This window comes from Lates calcarifer, linkage group LG21 (assembly GCF_001640805.2).
Source record: "Lates calcarifer isolate ASB-BC8 linkage group LG21, TLL_Latcal_v3, whole genome shotgun sequence".
Lineage (NCBI taxonomy): Eukaryota > Metazoa > Chordata > Actinopteri > Centropomidae > Lates > Lates calcarifer.
Window position 1 is genome coordinate 25,983,368 of NC_066853.1, and position 21,213 is coordinate 26,004,580.

At 40.1% G+C, this 21,213-nt stretch overlaps 1 protein-coding gene across 9 annotated transcripts in view; it reads left to right on the plus strand.

Annotated features, from left to right (window-relative positions):
• The window catches only part of msi2b (musashi RNA-binding protein 2b), a 225,078-nt gene that overhangs the window by 148,363 nt on the left and 55,502 nt on the right, over positions 1-21,213 (plus strand). The window lies entirely within an intron of this gene.

The window sequence follows — 21,213 nt, forward strand, 5'->3', positions numbered from 1 at the left end:
ATTGCTTGTCAGATAAAAATTCACATAGTTTGTTTCAGGTATTTGAACAAATGGCCAATGCTGTAGTTTCTGGTGCTTTTGAAACTCACCCTAATAAGTCAAGAATGCCTACTCCTGAATGAATATTATTCTTGTAGGCTGATAAATAGATAAATATACACAGCCCTTACATGTAGATTGTTAAATGACTGTAGCATCTTTCTAATCATTCTGATGGCATACGATTGTGTTTGCAATAAAATCAGACAAGTGTGATGAGTTGCCTCCAGCTCAGTCATCAGCAGCTTTGGACTGGCTTTGAGTCCTCTCACCAAGTCACCAGTGTAATAAAATGTCAAATGCTATATGTAAGAACTTCAGTTGTTCAAAAAAATTGCTGGAAACTGAGACTTCATCTTTTCAGTCAGACAACAGAGTTAAAGAATGAACAACTTTGCCTCCTGCACAATAAGACATTAAGGAAAATGTAAGACCATATGCATTCATATTTGGTTTAATCTTCTGTTACTGCTGTGGTAGAACTAGTCTTCATTCATATTATTGATTGTTTCCTGATCCTTTGCAGTGCTTGGTATGCACCAGAGAGAGATGTATTTAAAGTGTGAAAACGATTAGGAGCCTCCGCTCGATCATCCCGGGTAAGAGCAGTGTAATCAAATATACATTTGTTTAACTTTCCTGTGAGAGCTCCACTTACATCCAAATACAGCGCCAGCAATCAGCAGCTGCACAGTTGATATTCAGCAGTGAGAATGTGGCGGGGGAGAGCTCCACAGAAGCTCAGAGATAACACCATCCACAGACTCCAGTGTCTCATCTGTCACACGTAGATTGCTATTAAAGCTGTCTGAGAGCATTGGCATCATCTAATTAGAAAGGCTCTCTCTCTCCCTGTCTGTCTTGTTCGTTCAATCTTTCAGCCACCTCTATCTCTCTTTGTTTCCTCTCTGTTTACCTCTCTGTCTCTCTGCATGTCTGTCTCAACCCCCCACCCCATACCTCATTGGTCATGCCAGTTGATTTCTTTGAGAAAAGCCTCTCATGGTTTTCGTCTTGATGTGTCTTGTGTAATTAAAGCCCAAATTGTTTTGATGCCAGTGTAATCACATTAGTGTGTTATTGCAGGAGAGGAAAAAGAGAGAGATAGGAAGAGAGAGGGGTGAAATTGGACTTTTTTTTTTTTTTGGTTTCACATCCATAACCTCCTGCCACAGAGTGTGAGTGTGTGTGTGCATGTGTGGTTTATTATGAGCATAGAGCTGTCACTATACATGCTGCTCAAAATCCAGGTCCATATGGCGTTCCATTAGCCTTTCTGTCAGATGGTGAGGGAGGGCAGTTCTGATGGACACAGCTAGTTAGAGAGAGGACACAGAGAAACAGCTGGAAGAAAAGTTTTGCTTTGTTTTAATATGTGTAAGTATGATTAGACTATTCCTCACTTTGGCCCTGCGATGGACTGGTGATCTGTTCAGGGTGTACCCCGTCTCTCGCCCAATGTCAGCTGGGATAGGCTCCAGACCCCCTTTGACCCTTAATGGATAAGTAGTATAGATAATGGATGAATGAATATTCTTCACTTTGACCATTCTGATTCATTCAGAATAACAGAATGATAACTACATTACTGCTGATGATGATAATGATGGCTTAAGATAAAATAAGATAAGGTATACTTCCTATAGGTAATTTGTTCTCAACTCCAAGTCCCACAAAAAGATAACATCATCAGGTTACAATTCTTTGCTGCACAATTTTTCACAAGGATAAGGTGAATCAAAGGTTTACTAAAATATATTAAAGTATTCCTTTTTAAATATTCCTATAAAATACTTCTCATTAGGACACATGTCACGCAGGATAGTGTTTCTTTGTCATGAAAACAATGACAATAAAGATCTATTTTATTCCTATTGTAGGATGAACCAGATGTGTGAGACTAAATGAAGACTGTGCTGTACTTTTTACAATGTTAACTATTTTTTCAGTGTAATGTCTGATATAGAGTTGTTTTGGTGGCAAATTGGTTTCCTATTTTCACAGCAGACAGCTCTCTATGAGATGCACCACATGAAGAGTAATGTACAGGTACAAGACTAAAACAAAACAAAAAATTGAATAGCAAAATAAAAAAGTAAAACCAGCCTATAATTGTACATTTGGCTTGCAGCTTGCAGTGCAGTATATTCAGGTCAGCTCCTGGCTGCATTAGTCAGCCAGTAAGCCACATCTGCTTACTGAGCTGACTGGGCTCCTCATTTGTTGGACGTAATGAACCAAGCCAAGTATCACTCTCATAAGTCATTTATTTATGTAATGATTTGTTTGTAATGTTACTGCTTGGTATTTCCAGTGTTCACTGTATCCTCTGCAGGGATTTTTTTTTTTTTTGGCTCTTTGCTAAAATAACCCTCATTCTTCTTTGGAGGACTCCCTGGAGTCCCCCACATACAGATGTCATCAGTTTTATTTGACAGGAAGTCAGGATGAGGACATGGATGGATAGATAGTGTGACACCAAAGAAACTGGTTTTAATAGCTTGTCTTCAGCCAGGTTTCAGTCTTTCATCCACTACACACCCCATTCTATTTTAATTAATACAGCTGTGATGTCTACACATGCTGTGTAATGGCTTGCAAAACATATTTTCAAGCTGCTGCTGCTCTGCTGATCTACTGCTTTCACTCCACAGCCTGTGTAGACATCATGTGTGGCTCTTTACATCCCACAAATCAGTATCTAACATTCATGCAGTCGTTTTACAACTCAGCTAAAAAAGACATAAAGAACTAGTCTTGAATAAGGTTTAAGAGGTGTTTCCTGTGTCACATGTACTTATGTTCTTCCTGCAGACGGTATCAATCATAAACTCAAAAAATTAACCTAAGGTTTTAACATGTGTAAGGTTATGATTCAGTGACTTGTGCAGTGGCAGATATTAATCTGGATACAACAGTAGTTCATATGTTCACCCTGGTTACAAACATGTTTTCCCTTGTATTTTCTTTTATGGAAACAGTGGTTTTAAAGGGCAGAGGGTGCAGACATGAGACGTACCAAACCTAGTTTGTTGACATACAGTATGTGCGAGCAGCAACACTGTGCCTTTAGTCCTCTCTAATAATGCAGACATGCAGCAGACATCGACTTTGTTAAATCCCTTCACTGCTCCTTTTCTTTCCAACAAGTCTGAGCCACTTCATCAGAACAGGCTTTTTCCTGTCCTCCTCTTCCTCCTCCTCCTCATTCACCTTGTGCGTTTCTCTCCCGGCCCATCAGTCTGCTTAACGTATTTCACTCTGCTCATTACAATGTAGTGAGATGGCTTGCTGCCTCAATCGATTCCTCTGTCCACTCTCATTTACTTTACAAGGGATCCTGCTTCTAAAGAGCTTAACTGTCTTTTCTCCTCTCCCCTTCTCCTTCTTGTTTTTGATTAAGAGGATGTGTAAATAAGGGCACAAACTCCCAGTAATGCATGCCACTCTATTTATTGACTCGGCTGTGTTGCATCTGGCCAGTACTCCCATAACACCGCCCAAGGTGGTGGGAGACCAACAAGGTTTTGTTTTAATTGTATAGTAGTGTTTTTGCGTGTGTATTCTTCACACTTCACACAGTACTCCTTCTCCCTCTTCCTGATTCAGAGTTCAACTCAAATTCAGTATGATATTACAGAGAAAGCAAGTAGCTGAGGGCATGGTGCTCAGCACAGTCAGAGCTCTGAGGCGCAGAGCAGAGGAATGTTCAACACTCTGGCATCTTTAGCCAGATGTGGCAGGTGGCTGGTGGATGCCGCTTTAAATGCAGGTGTACAGCAAACATCACATCACTGAGTTGGCGCTGGTGATGCCACACAGGTCAGGCGGTGGTTGTTTAGGTTGGTTGCCAGAGTAGTAGCAACATATGGAGACACACACATTCACACAGAGGAGGAGAGAGAGACTCTGAGTCTCTGCTGAAGATGCTTCTGACCCAAGGTCAGCTGTGACTCTGTTATCATGTGGGCCCTCCCCCTCAACACTGTTCAGAGTAGAATAATGGCTTAAGCTATGGCAGCAAATTCAGATAGGACACAACATCACCTTTTCTCTCCTTCACCTTCACCGGCTCTCAGTAACTCAGGCTAACAGAGATCTCTGATTGTGAGTTGTAAGTATGTCTGTTTACACTGTGTTAACAGTAATAACTTTAAAACTGTAAATATACAGTATATCAGGCATAGAAACTACTGCTGCAGCTTCCTGGTGTAATGTAAATGTCCAAACCATACTGGTGACAGTGTGCATCTGTGTGACACTGTTTAACATCGAACCAGGCTTTGCTACCGTTACAGAGAGACTCTGAGTGACTTTGGGTTTATGTAGACATGATCTGACATGACTCAGGTAAAGATGTAGAAGTGACCACACCTGCATTTAGTAGATGGAATTTAGTCTCAAACACCACATCATTATCTCATATAAATGAGTCAACTGATTAGACTTTTTCTTTTAAAATGTCGGCTTTTCTGTTCATTTTTGTATTTGTGTCAAATATGTGAACAGTTCTGCTCTTGTTGTATCTCTGTAATATAGATGCTGTTAAACATTATGTGGATTTGAAGATGTACCTCATATGATTGTTGTTGGATGCTACATAACTGTCTTATGATTGCTGTGCTTTATTCAGCTGGATCTCACTAGTTTGTCTGTGTATTATGTAAGCCTGTTCTCAGTAATATTCTACACTGTGCTCTCACTGTCTTCATTTCATTGGAGACTTGCCTGTGGTGGGTGTTATGTGATGGAAACTGGGACTTTGGACATCTTTACTGGAGTTATGAATATGAATATATGAATGTGTGTGAGTGGATGAATGTGACTTGTGGTTTAAATTGTGAGTGAGTGGTTGATATGACTAGAAAAGAGCTCTATATGTGCAGTCCATTTGCCATTTATTAAGAGATCTGGTTTGCTTTGATTTATCTTCATTTATCATTATTATTCTATTTTATCGGTCATGTCCACATGAAAGAACATGAAAGAAAAGGAATTGAGGAAAAGTTTCTTCCAGTCATTAGAAAATAGATGTAGATGTAAATGTGGATCATTTTGCGCTCTGACTCTGCTTATTTTTTCTGATGAGTACTTTCACTTCTGCGTGATTACTTATTTTTACAAAGTAACTCCTTGTAGTAGAGTATGTTTTCTGGTTATTTTACATTTGCTGGTTCACATGGCCAGATGAATGTACACATTATAAACAATACTTCAAACCTGGTTTCACATCTCCGGGAGCACCACCCATCACTGTGTGCCAAAATCTGACGTAATGCTGTCTTGAAATGAACGTATGCAACAGCTACGAGTTGCTAAGAGCTGCTTAGAGTTAGCATGTGTAGCATCGGTGATTAAAATACTGCAGGCTTGGTACTGCAGCAGGTAACAATGAACTAGCTAACATCAGCTAGTTTCCCCACTAATGACACATCGCAAAGAGCAGAGATTGTTGAATTGTAGGTGCAAGTGTTATTTCAGTTATTTATGTTCTGAGCTTGTTGAGCTGCAGGTTTAGTCTCACTTAAGGGACCTCTTTAAAAAGTTAACATACACATTTACTAATGTTCCAAATATTCTGTGTTGTTAAGAAATAAAATAGGTTGTGTTCAGAGGAGGATAGTTGTTTTTCTTACCAGGCATTTCAATATAACTCGTTTTAGAACTGAAATGACAATACTGCAAAACTGTGATATTTTTGCTTAAGGTTATCATACCATCAGAACCATCATACTGGCTCATGCCTAACCTATTCTGATTACTAAAGCAATGATGAATGCACTTCAGTTAGTCAACGTGACAAGGAAACAAAACAAAAAAAAAGGTCACTCATTCATTCAAGTCAGACAAACACATACACACACACACACACACACATACAATGCCAGCAATACTCCACAGTGATGGAGTATAGAAATTGGATGCCATTTGTGACAATGTGGTCATAGTCTGTGCCTGTATGTAGATGACTTCTCACTCTTGGGAGTAAATTGAACAGGGTGCAGAGAGAGATGGAGATGGAACAGTGAAAACACAGAGAGAGAGATTTAAAAAATAAAAAAGCAGGAGCACCCTAATGGAGAGAAACAAACAAATGTGCAGCTAGCATCTCTCATAAACTTTGAGTGACTGAATTTTCTCATTTGTCCCTGGCTTTTATTAACTGCACAGTCGGCAGTAACAGATCCCCACAATATTTACCAACGCGGTGCAGAGCAGCAGCTGTTGTAGTCATACTCACATGTTGCACTCTTCTTTGTTTTGTTGTTTTGAGATTTTTTTTCAGAGAAGAAATGCAAGCGCTGTTTTCAGTGTTTCTCTTTTTACTGCCAGACAAATCAATACGCCAAAGACATTGTTAATATAGTTAGAATATCTTGCTTCCTGCTGTTGTGGGTGCCTCTATTTTTTATCTTAGCAGCTTTGAAAAAAGAAAAAGAAGAAGAAAACCTACAAATGAATTTTGATGGCTCTGTTAGCTGCTCCTGTGTGTGTGTGGCCTGATACATGCCACTCTACTGTCTCTCTCCAGTTTTTGGTTCTTTGATGAGCATTAAATTAATCTAAGACTCATCAGATCACATCAGATGTTATCATCAGTGCTGTCTGGAACATGTCGGAAACTGCAGGTAGACAACTGCAGAAGCAGAGAGGAACTGTACTGTAAACTCACAGCTCACTGACACAGACAAACTGTTGGTTTACCAATGAAAATACACTCAATGGGCTTCATTCATGAAAGGTTTGTACACACTGATTTAATCAGTGATTTCTTATATCCAAAATGTCTGAAGGTAAGAGCACGATTTACAGGTTATTGGGGACACTTGAATGATGTGTTTTCAGGCACGGACATCAGTTGATTGCTTGAACAGTTTCACACAGGCAAAATGAAACCATTAAAAACAGAAACTAATTCATCATTGTCAATTTACCCTCTGACAGAGGCAATTTCTCCTGGGATTTTAAAGGGGGCACATCATGCTTTTTGAGAATTTCACTCATTTATAGAGTGTCATGTTGTTGAACATACACTTTAAAGTTGCAAAACTTGAGGTGAACGTCAGGAGAAATGAGACCAATAAATCAAAACTCAGCTCCCACATCTTCTTTTTCACTCTTTACTAACACACAGTGACATCAGCTGGTTACAGATGTTCATAAAGAGGCCTCTGTTCTGAGCCAAAAAACAAAAAAAACAAAACACAGTATCATTTTTATTTTTGGATGTCATGCAGCAGTACAGAATCAGTGGTCATCTTTGCATCTATCCAAGGACTGCATTCCTGACGGACTCAGCGACTGGTGGCTGACCAGTACTGTTGGTTAGATTGCTACTGAAGGAACGGCACTTCCAACTTTATTGGACCAGTGTGTTGATTCAGGATCCCAACCTGTAAGTATATCACTAAGATGCTTATCATTTGTGGATGACTGTTTTTTGTTACTTAGCTAGTTATTTTTCAGTGCTGAGCTGAGGTGGTGGGTATGTGTTTCCACTGAACTGTGCCTGCAGAGATGGTGCTTGCTAACGTTAACTCACTAGTTAACAACCTCAAACGTGTGTCATCGACATCATCTGTCTTTTCACAGTGCAAAAAAAAGACACGTTTCCTTCTTCTCACAGCAGCCCCAGCTTCTCTATTAACATTTAGCTGCTGACAACAACAACTGGATATGGCCCACTTTTACCTACATAAAGTGTAATCCAGTGGTTCTATATAAAGAACATAGTAGGTATAATTACTGAGAATAGCCACAGACACAGAGAAACAATACGACTAATAAGATAATGGAAAAATGTTTTCAGAGCTCAAAATAAGACATGTGAAAACAGAACAACAGTACCACTAACACTGAATCTGCTGTGGTTTACAGATTATCTGTGTGACCTGATGAAGCTTGTGTTTGATGAGGAACTCTTGGACCCACCACGCACTCCTGATCATAGGAGAGACCAACAGAAGAGGAAGTTCTGGTGAGGCCGGTGCAGTCAAGTGATGGCTTGAAGACAACTCAGCAGCTAAGGTCTCAGGAACGTCCACAGGAAGACACATCAGGATGACTGCTCTGACTTTCTGCCCTGTGAGCTCCAACACCAGCTCACGTACCTTCAGTGTGCAAGAGACTCTTCACCCCAATGGAGGACATTTTTTAATATTGTTTACATTGAGACTACATTGAGAATAAAGTGCTTTATTTTTAGGGAGGGTAGTAGTAAAGGTTCTGTGGCAGCAGAGAAATATTTAATCTCACAATGGTTTTAATGGAGAATATGAAAAAACTTTTGTGATGTCATGCATGTAGGAGGGTTTGACACCTGGTTCATTAAATGTGATGAAGATTTTTGCCAGTAATCCTTTATTACACTCAGCAAATTAGTGTAAGCAAGACATTTCTCTGTTTGACAGTCAGAGTTTAACCCACAGGTTGTTACCATGTATCATTGTAAAAAGCTTTGACAAACATTTTAAGCATAAATGGAAATAACCTTCTGACAAGTAAAAACATATCATGTGTAAAGATCAGAGTTACTGAGCAACTTTCAAGTACATAAAAAAGTTACTTTAAAAGATCAGTAGTTCCACCATCAATTATGTTGACATGGTAGAAAATATATTCAGTTCTATGTCAGTTGAAACCCATATGTTTTGTTTTGGTGTCAGTGGTCTGATGTAATTAATGTGACACATAAAACACACAGGATCTTAAACAGTGGCTACATTTATAATGATACAGGTCGATTTTTTTAAATTAATGCTGTGCACCTTCTGTTGTTAATGATTGAACACTGGTTTCCACCCTCAGCATTCTGACACTTACTTTACATACTGTTGTGAGCCATATTTTTTTGCCCAGACTGAGGATCAGATTCCCACTAACGTGTTTTTGTTTAGACGCAGTTGTTATGGTGATATTCTTGTGAGAAGTGCAGCATTGTTCCCTGTCATATCATTATTTGGAACTTAAATTGCTATACACACTGAAATGCTGTGTAGTTAGAGGAGGTTTTGGTGCATTTTTGAAAGCTGACAAACAAAGGAATGCAATCAGATTGGACTTTACTGTTGATAAAATGTCTGGACCTGCCCTTATTCTGATCCTGTTTATCAGCTCAAGATGTCCTTAACTATGAGGAACTGCCAGTATCAGTAATATCAAATCTTGTTAAATGATTTGTGAAATGAAGAGATTTGCTCACATAATTCCTTCTGAAATACATTAGAGGACTGGCTGTGTGTGTATGTGTGTTTTGGAGGGTTTGTTCTTAAGTAAAGGTTAGCCAAGACTCCATTGATTCAGCATTTTAATTTTATTTGTGTGGTGTCTCCTGTGGGGTCTAGCATAAGACCCTTGCTTTGATTCTACCTCCTTTGTTTTGTGAGAGGCCGCAAACAGCCAGCAGCTATGTGTTTGTGTGTGTGTGTGTGTGTGTGTGTGTGGGTGTGGGTACACAATAATACATGTGTGCCTTACAAATCTTAATAAGTGTGAGATTCCATCCTAACGCCTTGATAATTGCTACTAGCACTTATTACGCACCTCTGACTGGAAATTGCAGGCTGTCATTGAGGGACAGGTGGAAAGTGACAGCTGACATCAAAATAAAATTTAAAAAAAGAAAGATATATTTTTGTCTAGCATGAGGAGACTGGAGCTTGTAGTGGTGGATTGTGCGCTGTATAAAACAAAGATGTTTGGCTGGAGATGATGAGCCTGTTCAGACTGGTCAGCTGATTGAATGGAGCTTCTCTTTATTCTCTCCTCTCATCCTCTATCTGTCCCCAACATCTGAAATGTTTTGGGAACATATCTAATCAGTATTTTCTGAGCAGTATTCCCATTGTGATTCAAATTGCAATTATTTTTGACAAATGGTAGCCCTACATTGGAGGTCTCCACAGTCTACAGTATCAACATTTACTGAAGATGAAATGATCCTGCAAAGCCGACACCACTTCTCTCAGAGTTCTCTTTGTGAGAGCTGTCACTCAGAGAAACATCACCTTGAGTTTATAGAAAGAATCACATTTAGGTCATCTTTAACTCACAGACACCACAGTAATGGCAAAAGATTCAGCACTTTACTGTTCCAAAAATAATTTTGAGACATTAAAAGTAACATTGTCTTTATTTATAACTGGGTCAGACTTGACAAACAGCTAGAGATTTTACCTATTTGAGCTTTCAAGATGAGAAGTTTCCTGGAAGTTTAACTGGAGAATTCTGATTATTCTTCACTACTCGGTTGGTTTGTGTGTTTATATGTTCTCCTCGTGTCTCTGTGCGTGTGTGTGCTTCTGCTGGCTGTTGCAGTGTCTTCCAATTTGATAACATTCAGTTTAGGTTAATTGTGTTTTAGCCCTCTGACAGACTGATGACCCTCTTACCCAATGTGAGCTGGAATAGACACAGGACTAGTTGCTAGAGATGATGGTTAGACGGATAGATGAATGGATAACACTGCATGCAGAGAGCATACTGGGCAGACAACAGCTGATTTTTATTTTGTCATGTGCTGAGTGTGCCAGCAGAGAAACTGGAGAAATGTGTTTGTTTGTTTAATCAATTCATGAATTGATATATTGAAAAACTTGAAATTTGAATCTAAGAGGGAAATTATACCATGAAATCATTTAATATCACTGTTTCTATTTGCCAGTTGTGTAGGTGGTCATAGAGGGTGGGACAGAACAGAGGTCTAATGGCCTGATGCTCATTAGAGTACAGTGCTGTCTCTGTAGCTTTCTCCATACTTTTTTTGGTGGAGCAGAGGACAGCCTTTTAATTATTTCTCAAGCTTAATTTATATTTTATTTCAGCTTTTCTTTATGAGAGTTAATGTATGTATATGTAAAAAAAAAAGTATTGATGATTTGTGTGTGTGCGCATTCGTGTGCATGTGTGTCTGTTTTGAGAACATTTAGGACATCTTTGACATCTTTGAACCAATCTGAGATTTGATTTGAGTACAGTATTTTATAGCGTAGGCTATTTGGTTCAGTGCCACTGTGCAGCTGTCTGTTGCCTATTAAAGCTTGGATTCTAATTCTGTGTACTATAGGATCAACACAGAGTGTATGGCATTGTGAACATATATACTGTATATACTTGTGTGTTGGTGTGTCTCTGTCGCTCTGCATTTAAACCACCAATATGCTAGCTGGTGGTGGGTTTTCTGTGCCACCATGTTTCTTCATGTACTTAATGTTGGAGTTGGAGCTAGTAAGTGTTGAATAACTTAAAAAACTGCGACACAGAGAAGACGTCAGAGGAAATGGCGTGTACGACCACTGAATTGGTTGAAGGAAGGTTAGGTTTCTCTCTCCAGCTGCTGAGTACAAGCTAACCAAGCAGACCAGTCATAGTTGTTGTAGTCTATGTCACTGTGACTTGTAGTTACATTTCTAGGGAGGTTCATGTCAAGCTACAGTGTGGGGTACGCTGCTATACAGTATGTATACTGTACCTACAGCTTTGATTCAACGCGTATACTGTGGTACAGCACAAGTGCACTACAACTGCAACAAAGTTGTGCTTTTCTCACATGTACCATACAGAAATAATGGATGATGGATGTCCAAAGTTCAGAACCAGGGTTCATATCCTAAGTCCCACATGTGGTTGGGTTAAGGTAACAAAAGCACTTTGGTCAAGGTCAGGAAAGATGGTTTCAACTAAATGTTAATAAGCATGATGTGTGCCGACTCTTTTCTGTATTAAAGCGAGGGCGCACTACACAATCTTCCACTAATCTGTGAATGTCTAAGCATAACCATAAAAAAATGCAATACTGCTAGTTTCTATAGAGTGGATATCAAAGTTAGCACAAAAAGTAAGGAAATTACGCTCGCCCCCACAGAGCAGGGTTTATCAGAGACTACCTCCAGAATTTGGGAGTGGAGAGGATGGAATGGCCTACCAGCAGTCCTGACCTCAACCCCACTGCACATGTGTGGGATCAGCTTGGGCGTGTTAACTCTGTTTGTGCCAGAGTGACCAACACAACCATGTTGGCTGACTTGCGACTGCTGGTTGAAGAATGGGATGCCATCCCACAGCAATGTGTGACCAGGCTGGTGACCAGCATGAGGAGGAGGTGCCAGGCTCTTGTGGCTGTGTATGGTTCCTCCACACGCTACTGAGGCTCCTGTTTGTTAAATGAATAAATTATTAAATTGCCAATATGTGTTGGTTCTTCAAACTTCAATCATCCAATCCACCAAACAAGAATCAACAGCAATATAAGCTGTTTGGCACAGATGATTTGGCAAATTTTTCATGGGTGCAACCCACATACTCAGCTCTGCTGCTCATCCCACAAATGCATGTTCCTTACAAATGTGGCACCATTTAAAATGTTAATAAACAGGCTTTCTAACGGTATAAGATCTATTGCCAAGAAGCATTGTTACAACAAAGAAATAATCTACCAAACACAAATTTCCTTACTTTTTGTGCTTAGTTTATATCGCAACATATGATAAATGAATAAATAGTCAATGTGCTGCAGCAGCTCAGGCTATGAACCAAGACAGAGCTGATTACTCTTTGGAGTGAATAGTGTGCCCCTGGTTTTCTTTGGGTTTCTGTGGATCCATGTGAAATTATAGGATTTATAGATACAGAATGAAGTCTGACTCTAGCAGGATTATATATATTTTTGTTTTAGCATTATTTTGAAGCCCTTGATGTAGCACAGAGAAGACTGTTGCGCCGTTGTTTTAATTATTCCTTTAACTTTCTCTACAAAGACATGTATGACTTTGAGAATAGAACAGGGTGTTTGTTGGCTTGTGTCATTGTCACTTGATCTTTCTAATCCTTGTCTGACAGTCCTGAACTGTCCAGTGTTTCCTAATCTTTGTCATGTGTGTTGACGTACTGTACTTCCTGCTGAAGCTCCTTAGTGGGTGATTACTAGAAGACTGTGAGGTGTAATTTGTCCTCAATGATTGTTTGTCAATCTCGAGAGGGCTGACAGTACATGATATTTACCAGGATACAGGGAGAGAGCGTAGATGTATAGAAGCTTAAGCATGTGTGCTATAGACAAAAGCACAGAGCAACGTTATGTTGAGACCATGTTGGGCATTATTATAAAATTATGACCTTCATCTGTTCTTAAAGTATTGTTGTTAGTTTCTGTCTGCATCTACGTGCTCTCCTAAATGAACTGAAATCAACATCGAACTCCATGCATGTCTCTTCACACAAGAAGATGACTGCAGTGGACCTTACCGAGCTGGCCCAACCACACAGTTGAGTGAGTGACACTGCAGGGAAACAAGTGGAGCAGAGAGTTAGTCGAGTTCACTGCAGTGCGGGTAAGGTCTGCATCCTTTTCTTGTTGACTGATAACCAGGCCTGCTAGTAGCTAGCCATACCAGTCCACCAACACTACCTGCGCTGTGACACCATCATAAGAGACACTTTCCATCACAAACCTGTGTGAGAGAGAGTCTAATGGTGGAACTCCCCTTAAAAGGCACATTCCAAAATTTTCATTTCAGAATCACAATCAGGCTTATTTCCTGGTAGGTTTACACATACAAGGAATCTGCCTTGGTGTTTTGGTGTATAATAAACATAGTAAGAAGCATGTATAGAAAACTGGCAATAAAACAGCTGTGCAGTTGTGTGCAGTAATGTGCAGAGTATTCCCCAGGCAATGTGCAAAAATTGCAGTATGTTTGTAAGAATATATGAAATGTGCAAGATAGTAAACCAAAAAAGATGTAATGCATTGAGTCAGCTGGCATAGACCTAATGTTAATGTAACATATAGTGAGGGAGTTATGGGCTTTGTTGATGAGACCAACTGCAGTTGGGAAAAAAACTATTCTTGTGCTGTGAAGTTTTGGTCCTGATTTGTGGTCCCGAAGATCACAGAGTGCAGCAAATAACTTCCATGTCAGAGTGAATGATATGCTGCAGTCTGCCCTTGTCTTGGAGCCTCTTCCTGAAGTCCACAACCATTTCCTTTGTATGTAGAGTGTTGAGCTCAGAGTTGTTCTGCCTGCACCAGATCACCATATCCCATAATATCCCATTCTCTTCGCAAATTTCAGGTGTTTGATGGACTGATGACTGGAGATGTAGCTATTAGTGTACAGGGAGAAAAGATACAGCCTTGAGGGGATCCGGTGCTGATGGTCCAGGAGTCAGCCCATGCTGCATCCTTTTAGACAAGAAGTCAGTGATCCACCTGCAGGTGGAGTTGCAGACGCTCAGCTGGGAGTTTGTCTTGCAGAAGAACTGGGATGATGGTATTGAAGGCAGAGCCTAAGTCTATGTGTTAAAGATGCCTGTAAACCCCAGAGACAGCTGATCAGTACAGTGCTTCAGGGTGGATAGAGAGACAGAGTCAGGTCTGACTTAATGTCCCTCTGTAAGATGGGGACAGCTGTGGTAAAGGAGGAGGGGACATCTGAGGTGTACAGATGTGGAGAAGCCTAGCTGCTGCTGAGGTGGGGGAGGTGAAGCTGGTGGGCTGGGCCCGGAGTATGGAGTCACACAGGATGGTGTTAGGACTGGCCCATTATACTTTGACTTTCTAAACTTTTCTCTGTCCCCACTCCTGAGTGGTTCTTCCTTTTGCTGGTCAGCAAGTATGCTCTGTGCCTCCTACCGTGATGGAATGCAAAATGAACTCAAAGGGATAGTAGAAAGGTTTAGTTTTTGAAACCTTTCTATTACAGTTCTTATTTTCAAATTAATTTTTGACCAAAAATATGATTTTTAGATTAAATGTTTGAATGAAAGTGAATCTAGCTAAGTTTGGCTGCATTAGCTAGCTATGTGTCAGCCAATAACTTAATAAGAATGACTCTGTGGTATGTGGGGGAATGTATGGCTAATTTGGAGGAAGATGGCAGTCAGGGAGTTGCAGCAGCAGGGGAGGAATCTCATCAAGAGGATGTGGAGACTGAAGGTAATTTGTAAGCTGAAAATGAGAGTGTAGGAGAAAGTTCAAGTTAGCTGGCATATGCTGGCTTTTAGCCCGTATCATGTGTTGCTGTCAATTAAATATAAAACACAAACAGCCAAAATGTTTGGTGGAAAATACATCAAATAAATAGTCTAATGTTGTATGACCTATAAAATATGTTGTCAAGACAAATGAAAGGATAACTCCAGTATTTCTGAGGCTATTTTCCCATTTTGGGTGTAAATAACAAAAATCTTTGCAGTCATTGCAATATCAAGCAAGTGCAGTGTACTTGGCCACTAGAAACAGCTGTAAAGTAAACAAATTCTGCAATTGTCCATGTCTAAGTGCTTGTTTTGTTTTTCTCAGATTGTTACTCTAAGTGTCTGATAACATTATGAATAGGAGTCCTGCAGAGATAGACCTTTTTATGCAAGAGTAAGATCCTTTTTTATTTGGAAACTTGTGCTCTGACATACAGCTCATCTGGGTAATGTCTAGATAAGTTCAGGGTTGCACTGCATGTGTGAAAGCACCTAAAGAGTCAAAGAAAGAGCCAACAACAAAGGTGCATCACTTGGAACTGAGATGCATTGCTCACAGGTTGGAAAAAAAACAGACATGCCATCTGTAACATTTTGTTGTGAACATTAAAACAGGATCCAGACATTGTTTGGATGATAATAACTATCACAGTCACTATTACTGTTCAGTGATTGAGATATTGATTAATGAATTAAATAGACAGTTTTAATCCGAATCATATCACATTCTGACAGAAGCAACTGCCATGAATTATAATGCAGTGCTGGCAAGTATTATTAGATATGGCCTGGCATCATGATGTGGCTAAAAGCAAAAATCACAAACATGATCAAAACTGCAATGACGGTGATTGGGAAAAAAGAATACCCAACCCTTCTAAACTCTTATGAATCACTGGTAGTCAAAGAGGCACGCAGGATTCTGAAGGACCCAACACACATTTTACACCATGAGTGTGAACTTCTGCCATCAGGTAGACATTACAGAACCAGCAGGTGTAAAAGCGATATAAGCTTTCCTTTGTCCCCACATCCATAGCACTACTCAACAACCGCCAACTCAGTCCTTTGAGGTTATGTGCAATCTAACATCATAGGAGATGGGGGGGTCGTGACATCTTATGGTTCTCAAGGTGTAAGTCAGTTTTAATCTTAAATGCTCATCTATGTACTGTTGTTGTTTTTATGTCCATGCATTTGTGTTTATGTATGTTATCTGTATGCAGCTATATTCAGCACTTTCTTTTAGGACAATAAAGTTGTATTTGTATTTGTGATCTCATTGTTTCAGTCACTATCCAAAGCTCATGACCATAGGTGGAGGTTGGGATGTAGACTTAGTAAATTGAGAGCTTGGCCTTCCGCCTCAGCTCCCCCTTCACCACAATGGTTTGGTACATTACTACTCCTGGCACCGCACCAATTTGCCTGTTGATTTCCTGCTCCACCCTACCCTCACTCTTGAACAAGATGCTACAGTATTTGAAATCCTTCACTTGAGGCATCAAGTCTCCCCCAACCAGGCCTCAGACTTAAAGGTGCTGACTGTAACTGTTTGATGCTCTGATAACTGGAGAACACCCTTTCCTCCACAGAGGACATGCTGGTCTGGTTCAGGAGCTCTCTCCACACTTGACAATATATCCAGTCTGGGTCAGAAGTTCTCCCTGGCTCAACACAGCCTGCTTTCCCTTCCTGGGTCACTGAATAGTTTATCATAACTTGAAATCAACTGAAAGTTCTTCTCCATTGCCTTCCTGAGCTCCTCCCACACCTGAGTGGGAGTTGAAGACTCAACAGATCTGATCATACAACCACAAAATCTGTCATCAGTGTTTGGCCTAAGATGTTCTTGGTATCAGGTACAGTTAAGAAACACCATATGTATCTAGTTGGTACCATTCCACCTATCGCACTGGCTTGAGTTCCTTCACCAGAGGTGGAGTCTGCAACACCAGCATCAGTGCACCTGGGCTTTTCTTATGTGCTTCCATATCTGGTCTGATCAAATGGACCTCAGGAAAAAAATAACAAGCCCTCATTTTATAGCTATAGTTATTTGTTTGTCAGAACTAAATGTTTAGCATCTGCTATTACAGATTCCCCCAGTTATCTGCTACTGGTCACAGTGAGTGACATGTTATTTGTTTGTGCTCTCTCTTCTGTTGCTGGAGCTTTGTGCTCTGTGCTGATCCACATGCGTGATTGGCTGCCTGCAGGGTGGCCTGTGATTGGCTGCTCAATTCCATACTTCAATCAACATCATGCTGGCAAGTTCAACGTATTTCTTGGTTTGCTTTTTCATTTATTAGTGTCTTCATTTACTGGCTGCTTTGTTTGCCTTTCTTTTGTTATAGTGTGATGAAATGTGTCAGTCTCCATTTTATGATGAATAGTAACATCAGCTAACTCTTCTATTAAATTGTGAAATAGTCAATATTTCACCATTCATTCACCATCATGAATCAGCTCTTTTAAAATTTAAGAAATGACAACGATGCACTAGTATACTGTATTCCATATGCCTAAAAAGATAACACATATGCTCACTGCAGATCAGGGCTAAAGAAAAAAAATATCAAGGTCTCCATATGGTCTGCTCAACTAGTCTACATTTGGTCTGATGCACAGGACCAAAGATGTTCAATGTGTACATGTCAGGTTTTTTGTCAGTGGGGTTATCCAGAGACCCATCCCCTGCTTCTCTGCATTTTCACAGAAATATGTTTCATTTTGGTATAATTCATTCATCATTTTAAAGTACACTAAAGTTCACACTTCCCAGCAGCGATGGCCAAGCCTTTTAACCAACAGAACTGGTAGTATTGATGGGTGGAAGTCACTGGGGGATCATGTCTGAAATTGCTTCTGAAATGGTACATAATATAACAGCCATCTCAGAATGTGCTAACTTATTATGTACTGTACATGCTAAAAAAATCTGTGCAGGTTATTGAGTTTTTCATACATTATGCACATTTTATACATATTTTGTGCAATTGCCTCTCTCTCTTTCTCTCTCTCTCAGATTACCTCTGTCTGTCATCTCTTGCACTCTCATTCTCCATCAATCCCCTCTTTCTTGATGCCACCCATTGTGGAGTTTGTGTGTTGGCTGCTGGGTTCACTGAGAAATTGCTTCTGACAGCTGATTTGTTGGATGTCAGAAGTGGTGGCTGGGGTGCTGATAAGGTGGAGGAGAGGAGGGGGGAGGATGGGATTTGGCAGAGAAAGGAGGGATTAGGTTTTTTTTCTTGTTTGCTACAGAAATCTGCATCAGGTCTTTACTTGTACCTGTCCCTCTAATCATCCATCAAAAACTAGTGGAAACTAGTGCCACATGATGTATTTGTACACAGAATTTAAACACTTTTAACATGTTTAAACATTTAGTTTACTGCTGTTACTAATCTTTATAACATCCTAGGATGAGTAAATGCCCATTGTTTCATAGCAATATTTAGTTTTTTTCTTTTTCATCAAATAACAAAATCAGCTCGCCTATCTAATCCATTGGTCTACAACAATGTTTAGGTGGTGCGTGTCAAAGCAACATCCAGATGAATGAAGGACTCAGGGTTTCCCAGCAGAACATTGGACTGTAACAAAATGATCAGTGTTATTCACTTCACCTGTCAGTAGCTTAATGTTGGGGCTGAGCGGTGTAGGTACATGTTCTAACTGGTGACTTCATATCAGAATTGCTGTATCCAACAAACACTTTGCATGTAATGATTAGCAACCATAAATCCTCTCCAGCAGTCATGACTCCCTACATAAGATGAAGAATCAACAGCCTACAATGAGCACTGTTTATTTCCATACAGTGATCTGTGTTATTGCATGAGTTGAGATTTCCAATAAAACCTGAAAGTGTATCAGAGCACTCCATATGGACATTATTGGTTTTCTAACAGAACTGAAGATAGTAAATACATTTGCTCTGTAGATGCACAATATGCAGTAGATATTACAGGATGTCTGGATGGCCTGCTAAAAATTCTATTAAGGACAGCCCTGTTAAAGCACAGGAAGTCTGGTTGATCGTGTCATTGGCTAACCACCATCAGCACCAGCTCTGTAATGCATGTTTCCATGTAAATAAAGCTCCTGCTGATGCACTGACCTCCATTCAGTGCTTACCGTATTCTGACCTGAGGGCAGACAGACATCATGTAATAGGCACAGGTCTTTATGTGAGATTACTGTGTAAAGATACAAACCTTATAACCTGTGTTAAGCACAACTCATGCTACAGATACTCTACCTCTCTATCAGTGGGCTCACATGCACTTAACCAGGTTACACTCCTTTTTCCAGTAAGAAGATTTTTCAAATGTCATGGAAATGAGAAATCTGGTTTCCATTATCAGGCTAGGCTCTTATAAAAATCTGATTCACCCAGGTTGATTTCTTCTGGAGAATGCCAATTTCTGTGCAATGTATGTGTGTAATTGGATTTCTATTCAGATTTTTGCAAGAACTCACATGTATGGCAAAAGACGTCAGACAGTTAAAACCAGCTTCTAGAGGTTATGTTATGTTATTAGGTTATGCTCTGTTTCCACCTCTGAATATTTGTACAATTCAGACACAACTGAGGCTGGTTGTCTGTTGCTCTGCCCTCCTCTCAGTCTGCTCCTACGCAGATGCACACAGCAAAGAAACCTGGCTTACTGCATGTATCATCAGCTCCTCCAACCTAAACGACCATATACATTGTGTGTCCATACCCCCAGGTACTACTCATAGGATCGTGCCAGTGGCAAACATACTGGACCTTTGACATTATAGTAACAATGATAAAGACACAGTTAAGGTTGTGGAACAGTCAGGTTGGGTTTAGGCACAAAACCCCTTTGTTCCAGTACCATAGCATGATGGATATTCCAAATATAGATGTGAAGTAATAATAATAATAATAATAATATCAAGACTAGAAGTAGGACTAATAATTTGAAAAGTAACAGCAGGCTTTGAGCCTGATCGTAGGAGCAGCAGGAGGCTTGTCATCACAGATCAGACTCTACAGCTCCAGAGGCAGAAATACCTGCAGAAAGAGACAGAAGAGGAGACAGAGAAAAGCACAAAACAGGAGACAATAATAGAGGCTTTAATGGAGTCAGCCAGTCTAATGTTAGCAGGGAGGTTGTTCAAGAGGAAGGGGGCCCGATAGCAAAGGGCCCTGACCCTGCTGACTTCTTTTAACTCTGGGGACAGACAGGAACATTGCACTGCCCTGAGAGTGCAATGAATATGACTGGTGAAAACTGTCACAGCCTCTAACATGCCCACCATGAACGTATGATAATGTGTTTTTTCTGATTCTACTCTGTATCAAGTGCACTACAAGTGTGTTTGGCACACCCCTGACACCCCTGACACACTGTGCAAGGCTTGCTTGACTGTGATCTGTGAACAGTAGATTCCTCTGTCTGCCGGTGAGGTTGTCTCATCAGTCCTCATGGTTTTTTGAACCACTTGCCTTCAATGATTTGTCATATGTAACCTGATATGTTTCAAACTGACACAACATATATACATATATACACATGTAATTTCCAGTAAACCCGGCAAATACCTAATCTTGGTGTCACTGTCAGCACTTCATTAGGAGGTTTTACAATCAAATGCATTTATGTTATGTGTTGAATCAGTATATGACCATAATGAAAATGCAGTCATACATCAAGTAACTGCTGGAGGTGCACACCTGGTGTGGATGTTCAACAGATTCTGATGTTGTGAAAACAGAAAACAGAAAATTTTCTGAATTTAAGTTGAAAGTGTTGTATGTCAGGATGTTCCTCTGTAATCTTGTCCATTCTGGAGGAAGGATTTTCTGTCTACTAAACACAACGACACAGTCCTACCATCCCAACGAAACTCTATAGAATCCCCCTTCCCCTTTGCTCTGTATGAAAAAGGACAATGCAGGACCCTGGTTAAATGACAGGATATACTTTTTTCGTTACAGTTTTGTACACATAAACAATATCTGCCACACATCTTAAATAGCTTAAACATAACATTGCAACTGCCTCCTCTGACTCACTGACAGAGAGTTTCTCAATCTGCTGGTTCATCTCTTTTTCTCAAACACTTTAGTGCCCTGCCTATCAGGATCCTCTTCCTGTCTTAAAGCACATATTCCAAGGGATTTAGCACTGAAGTGTGTCAAGAACTGAGTGAGCATTC